This window comes from Nyctereutes procyonoides, unplaced genomic scaffold (genome assembly GCF_905146905.1).
Source record: "Nyctereutes procyonoides isolate TBG_1078 unplaced genomic scaffold, NYPRO_anot_genome, whole genome shotgun sequence".
NCBI lineage: Eukaryota > Metazoa > Chordata > Mammalia > Carnivora > Canidae > Nyctereutes > Nyctereutes procyonoides.
Genome location: NW_026575133.1, coordinates 59273432 through 59281075, shown reverse-complemented (window position 1 = coordinate 59281075; position 7644 = coordinate 59273432). Strand labels below are relative to the sequence as shown.

The 7644-nt window shown below is 38.8% G+C and overlaps 1 pseudogene; it reads left to right on the top strand.

The window, feature by feature from the left end:
* The first annotated feature begins 386 nt into the window (after positions 1–386).
* On the top strand, positions 387–7101 carry LOC129523206 (peptidyl-prolyl cis-trans isomerase A-like; annotated as a pseudogene).
* Positions 7102–7644: the final 543 nt, after the last annotated feature.

Here is a 7644-nt window from a genome sequence, read left to right as displayed (position 1 = left end):
CTTTTTGTCCTAGAAATGGAAGAAGACTTTATTAGGGAAACTACTAAGGAATAAGTTTCAGCAGATTGAAGGAGGGCAACCTCTGGTCATCTCAAGAGATATTGAAATTGCAACTGATAGCACATAATACAGGCTCCTTTAACAAAATCCTAATCAGCTAGAGTAACAAGGAAACATCTTTAAGTTGCTGAAGGTATATTTAGCATCAGCCAGCTCAGGCAGCAGTTAAGGAGTCCCTGGCATCATCACTGTCAAGATATCTCTGACTCTACTGACCTGTCTGGTACTTGGGGCTTGATCCAGGTGAGGGACCTTGATCTTCACTGTAGGTTCAGCTTAGTAATTGTGTTCTGTTTCTTAAAAAGAGGAAACAATGGCTGTACAAGATGCTTCAGTCCTGTAGAAACAGGGAAGGGCTATGGAGGTCAAAGTCCTCCAGGCTTGCAGGCCTAGGACACCAGAGCCCTCAGTTACCAGTGAGCCCAAGCTGTCTAGAGCTCAACATGGGTGATTGGGAATCAGGTATGGAAATTGAAAAAGGTACAAGACAGGCCATCTCCCCACCCCTAACAGCCTGGAGATGGGGGAGAAGTGGGGCCAGCCTGTGGAGGAGTGTCCCAGCTAAGCCCGCTCTTGGGATGGCTGCAATGATGAGAAATCCTGGGAATTGTATTGACATGAAGATTCTTATTGCACTTGAATTATTTTTTTTGTATTAAAGTTTGCATGGTTTCTAATAAAGGATTAAAATGTAAAAAAAAAAAAAAAAAAGTCACTGCTTTGTCTGTGACATTCATTCCGTAGGTATTTATTGCAACTAATGTTTAACTAATTGGCAAAATTATGTGCCTTAATCTTACCTATGCCTTCTTTCCTAATAATTATGTAATTGGCCCCCTTATTTAGAAAAGCATGTGCATTTTACTGTTCAGTGTGCACTTTTCCCCCATGCATGTATGAAACACGAAAGCATGGGTAGGGTGTGGGCTCAGAAAACAGGCCGTGGCCCATGGTTAAGGAAGAAACCAGATAGTTAAGCTCTACCACCACCTTCTATACAACAAGAGAGGTTTCCAGTTGCCAACATGGTAAGTTGCAAGAGCCAGAAAAGACACAAAAGCTTAAGAATTCTGCCAAAGGAGAGAGCAAAAAGAGTGGAGTAGATATGCCAATACAAAGAGAAAGCCTCAGTTAAGAACAAGACCGTCAAAAAAAAAAAAAAAAAATAACAAGACCGTCGGGGATCCCTGGGTGCCTCAGCGGTTTAGTACCTGCCGAGGGCATGATCCTGGAGACCCGGGATTGAGTCCCACATCGGGCTCCCTGCATGGAGCCTGCTTGACCCTCTGCCTGTGTCTCTGCCTCTCTCTCTGTATCTCTCATGAATAAATAAATAAAATCTTTAAAAAAAAAAAAGAACAAGACCATCAAACAGAATACCCCATCCAAAGGTGACTAGCAAAGATTTAAGTAGGTGTCTGCTACAACAAATGTAAAGACAGCAACACAACTACAAGAAACATGAAAAATCAAGGAAACGTCATCACACACAAAAAAGATAATAATTTTCCAATAATGAGCTTGTCTTCCCAGCTGTGCCATTTAGGGTCAGAGAAGTCTTGTTTCTCTTTGGCAGCACCCGAAGTACTGAGGCATGACCACCAGTCTGAGGAGACGGAGCCCCTGCTGACTGCTTCAGGACTTCAGCAGAAAGTTTGCACACAAGCCTCTGGGAGTAACCCACCAGAGGATCACCCTCACATTGCGCCCCCAACACCCCCTACCTCTGCTAACCCCCAGATCCTCAGACTTGCTCCTGGGTGCTGCAGTGAGCAAGTCTGGTAACTAGAATGCTCTCAGGAAAACAGAGGGAAAAACCAGGGTCAGCGAGGGAAAAACCACAAACTGGTGCTTTAGTGCCATCCTCTGGAAAGTAGAAAGAAGTTTCCAGCAGCCAGCCTGGTGAGTTGTAAGAACAAGAGGAAAAAAAAGAATTTAGAATTCTGCCACAGGAGAGAGAGTGGAGCAGGTCAACCCACAGAAATCCTAAACAATGAACACACATCTGAATAAGACTAATTGAGGAAATATGCCATCACCAAAAGGAAAATAATAATTCCCAACACCTGAGTTCAAATCCATGATCTACATGATAAAGAATTCAAACTTAGTGTTTTGAGAAAACCTAATTCAGAAAGATATCTGCACCCTCATGTTTATAACAGCATTACTTGCAATAGGCATGGACATGGAAACAATCCAGGTGTCCATCGACAGATGCGTGGATAAAGAAGTTGTGGTACAAATATATACAATGGAACATTATTTAGCCATAAACACACACACTACGCACGCACATACACACACACACACACACACACATGTGCACACACACACACAGAGGGGGCACATGGGTGGTTCTAGGCAGCCAACTCTTGATTTTAGCCCAGGTAATGATCTTAGGATCCCGAGATCAAGTCCTGCACTGGGCTCCATGCCCAGCAAGCAATCTGCTTGAGGATTCTCTCTCCCTCTTCCTCTGCCCCTCCTTCCTGTTCATCCACTGTCTCTTTCTCTCATAAATAAATAAATCTTTAAAACAATAAAAATCAAACATAACGGGGATCCCTGGGTGGATCTGCGGTTTGGCACCTTCCATCAGCCCAGAGCCTGATCCTGGAGTCCCGGGATCGAGTCCCAGCCTGCTTCTCCCTCTACCTGTGTCTCTACCTCTCTCTCTGTGTGTGTGTGTCTCATGAATAATGAATAAAATCTTTTTTAAAAAATCAAACATAAAAATTTTAAAAACACAAGGAAATCCTGACATTTATAACAACATGGATGAACTTTGAGGGCATTGCGGTAAGTGAAATAGAGAAAGGCAAATCCTATATGATCTTAGTTATATGTGGAATATAAAACAAATGAGCAAACAAAAAACTCAGAAAAAGGGCAGCCCGAGTGGCTCGGCGGTTTAGCGCCACCTTCGGCCCAGGGCCTGATCCTCGATCCCAGGATCGAGTCCCACATCGGGGTCCCTGCGTGGAGCCTGCTTCTCCCTCTGCCTGTGTCTCTGCCTCTCTTTCTCTCTCTTTGTGTGTGTGTGTGTGTGTGTGTGTGTGTGTGTGTCTCATGAATGAATGAATGAATGAATGAATAAACAAACAAACAAATATCTTTTAAAAAAAACTCAGAAAAAGATATGATGTGTGGTTACCAGAAGCAGTGGGTAGGAGAAGAGGAAATAGAGGAAGGGGGTTGAAAAATACAGACTTCAAGTTACAGGATAAATAAGTACTAGGCATATAATGTACAACATGACTATGGTTAATGATGCTGTATACAGAAAAGTTAAGAGAGAAAATCCTAAGAATTCTTATCAAAAGGAAAAAAAAATTTTTCCTTTCTTTGCTTTCTCTTTTTATTGTATCTATAGGAGATAATGGATGTTAACTAACTTACTGTAATCATCTCACAATATATGTAAGTAAAACCATGCAGTATCCCTTTAACTTATACAATGATGTATATAAATTATATTTCAATAAAACTGGAAAAATTAAACCAAAAAATAACTGTTTGGGGAAAAAAATCAGTGAGCTACAAGAAAATTCAAATAACTTAAGACAGGGGGAAAAAATGCATGACTAAAATAAGCTTGCTATCAAAGATACCAACAAAGTTCCAGAGCTGAGTAATTCAATGAATGGTTTTCAAGATGGTGATATAGGAAAATCCTGAGCTCATCTCTCATAGACCCAACAAATCCACTACATAGGGAATAATTCCCTCTGAAGGGGACTTAGAAACTGAATCAACAAAGCCTCCACAACAAGGGACAGCAAGCATCCAAAGAGACAAAGGAGGTTCCACAGCCCTCAGATCCTGCATCAGAGAGAAAGGCCCCCAAAACACATGGATTTGAAAAACACCAGGGAATAGCTCCAGGAAAACCATAGAGCTGAAGGAAAAAGAAAACCCACTCTTAAAGGACACATTCATAGACTGATTCAACCTAGAAACCAGCACAAAAATGCCAGATTGAAAAGGATAGAGACCATAGGTGATGGAGACCCACTGACTAATAATGGAACCCCTGCTGGAGAGGGAGGAGGCAGCGAAGTTCTCCCTGACAGCAGGCATTTTGCTAAGTTGATCTGCTGTGCTGATCCTGGAGCTGGAAGGCAACATTTTAAAATCCTCCTTGTAAACTACTAACAGGAGGTGGCCTGCCCCATTGACAGCCATGCATAACCATGCATCTTGGCAAGAACTGTAGTTGACAAGACAATATCTTCACCCACCAGCACACTCGATAGCAGTTACAACCGGGCTTTATACCCAACCAGGCTGGGGGCCACCCCCACCCACCAGCTTAGGAATTATGGAAGGACCATGCAGCCAGCCAGGCATGGGGATAGTCCCGCAAATCAGTACACTCCCAGCAGTCATGCCTCCCCCCAACAGGAAAGTTGTATAATAAATACTAAAGGGACTTCTTTAAGTGGAAAAGAAAAGGCCATTTCTAGAAATAAGAAAATATATGATAGAAAAAATCTCATTAATAAAGGCAAACATATAATAAAGGTAGTGGTTCAATCAGTTATAAAGTTAGTGTGTAGGTTAGAAGACAAAAATAGTAAAATCAAGTATAAATGCAAAAAATTAAGAGATATACAAAATAAAAAGATTTAAAATATGTCAAAAATATAAAACATGAAATGGGGGAGGAGAAATGTAGAGCTTTTAGAATGCATTCAAATTTAAATGACCACCAATTTAAAATAGGCTGTTATATACATATATAGGTTGTTATACATGAACATCCTGGTAACTACAAACAAAAAACCTGTAATAGGTACACAAAAAATAAAGAGAATGGTATTCAAATGTAACACTAAAGAAATTCATCTAAGGGTAAGAGAGCAAGAGAAGAAACAAAAGAACAGAGAACTACAAAAACAATCAACAAAATGGCCATAAGTAAATACCTATCAATAATTAAATGTAAATGGCCTAAATGCTCCAATCAAAAAACATAGGGTCTGAATGGATTAAAACGAGAAAAGGTGGCACCTGGATAGTTCAGTCAGTTAAGTGTGTCTGACTCTTGGTTTTGGCTCAGGCCTTGATCTCAGGGTCGTGGGATCAAGCCCTACATCAGGCTTTATGCTCAGTGCAGTCTGCTTGTCCCTCTCCCTGTGCTCCTTGCCCCCCCATCCCTAAATAAATAAATAAAATCTTAAAAAAAAGAGAGACCTATTTACATGCTGCCTACAGGAGATTCACTTCAAACCTAAAGATAAGCACATTGAAAGTGAAAGGAAATAAAAAGATATTTCACGCAAATGGTAATGGAAAGAAAACTGTGGTAGTGACACACATATCAGACAAAATAGACTTTTTAAAAATTGTTTTAGTTAGTTAAATAAATCTTTTGTTTAAAATCTTTTGTTTTTTAAGTTTTTATTTAAATTTCAGTTAGTTAACATATAGTGTTATATTAGTTTCAGGTGTACAACACAGTCACTCAACACTTCCATACAACACCCAGTGCTTAAAAAAAAAAAAAAAAAAAAAAAACACCCAGTGCTCATCACAACAAATGTACTCCTTAATCCCCGTCACCTCTTTCAGCCATCCCCCCACCCACCTCTGACCTGGTAACCATCAGTTTGTTCTCTAAGGTTGAGTCTATTTCTTGGTTTGCTTCTCTTTCTTTTTTTCCCCTTTGCTACTTGTTTTGTTTCTTAAATTCCACCTATAGGTGAAATCATATGGTATTTGTCTTTCTCTGATTGACTTATTTCACTTAGCATTATACTCTCTAGCTCCATTCATGTCATTGCCAAGTGGCAAGCTTTCATTCTTTTTTATGGCCATGTAATATTCTATTGTATATATACACCACATCTTCTTTATCCATTTATCAGTTGATGGGCACTTGGACTTTTTCCATAATTTGGCTATCGTAGATAATGCTGCTACAAACATCAAGCAAAATAGACTTTAAAATAAAATGTAACAACACAAAGATCATTGTATAATGATGAAGGGATCAATTCAACAAGAAGATGTAGCACTTTTAAATATTTATGCAAACAACATAGGAGCACCTAAACATACAAAACAAATATTAAAAGACACTAAGGGAGAAATTAACAGTACAGTAGTAGTAGGAAACTTTAACACCCCACTTACATCAATGGATAGATTGCCCAGACAAAAAATTAATATGGAAATATTGGTCTTAAATGATACATTAGAACAGAAAAACCTAATAGATATAGAACATTCAGCCCCAAATTAGAAGAATACACATTCTTCTCAAGTGCATATGGAACATTCTCCAGGATAGACCATATGAGGCTACAAAACAAGTTTCAATAAAGTTAAGAAGATTGAAATCATATCAAGCATCTTTTCCAACCACAATGACCTAAAACTAGAAATCAATTATAAGAAAAGTGGAAAATACAGCAAACATAAAAATGGAAACAAAACATGCCACTAAATAACAAATGGGTCAATGAAAAATTCAAAGAAAATTAAAAAACTACCTAGAGACAACTGAAAATGAAAACATAGGCTTTGCAGATGCTGCTGCCATAGAGCCTCTAGTGCCACCCAGCTACAGTCAACCCCACTGTGTTCTTCAACATCGCCATGGACAATACGTCTTTGGGCCACATCTCCTTGGAGCTCTTTGTAGACAAATTTCCAAATACAGCAGAGAACTTTTGTGCTCTAAACACTGAGGAGAAATGATTTGGTTAAAAGGTTCCTGCTTTCACACAATTATTCTAGGATTTATGTGCGGCAAGGTGGTGACTTCATACACTATAATGGTACTGGTAGTAAGTCCATCTATGGGGAGAATTTCATCCTGAAGGACACTGGTCCCGGAAATTCATCCATGGCAAATGCTGGACCCAACACAAACAGTTCTCAGTTTTTCATTTGCACTGGCCACATGGCTAGCACATGGTCTTTGGTGAGGTGAAAGAGGGGATGAAAGTTGTGGAAGCCATGGAGCACTCTTGGCCCAGGAATGGCAGTACCAGCAAGAAGATCACCATTGCTGACTGTGGACAAATCTAATACATTTGACTTGTGTTTTATCTTTTAAAAAATGAAACACAATGTTCCAAAATCTATTAGATACAGCAAAAGCAGTTCTAAAAGGGAAGTTTATAGTGATATAGGTCCAGCTCTGGAAACATGAAAAAATCTCAAATGTAAGCAATATAACCTTATTCCTGAAGGAACTAGAAAAAAAAAACAAAAACAAAATTAGTAGAAAGAAGGAAATAATAAAACTGAGAGAAGAAATAAACAAAAACTAAAAATATAGAAAAGAAAAAATAATTTTTCTTCAAAAAGATAAATGAAATAGATAAACCTTTAGCAAAAGCCATCAAGAAAATAAGAGAAAAGGTACAAATAAAATCAGAAATGAAAAAGGAGTAGTTATAACTGATATCACAGAAACACAAAGGATCATAAAAGACTATTATAAGCAATTATATGCCAGTAAATTAGACAACCTAGAAGAAATGGATAAATCCCTGGAAACATACAATATTCCAAGACGAATCAGGAAGATATAGAAAATCTGAACAGACTGATTACTAGTAATAAAAA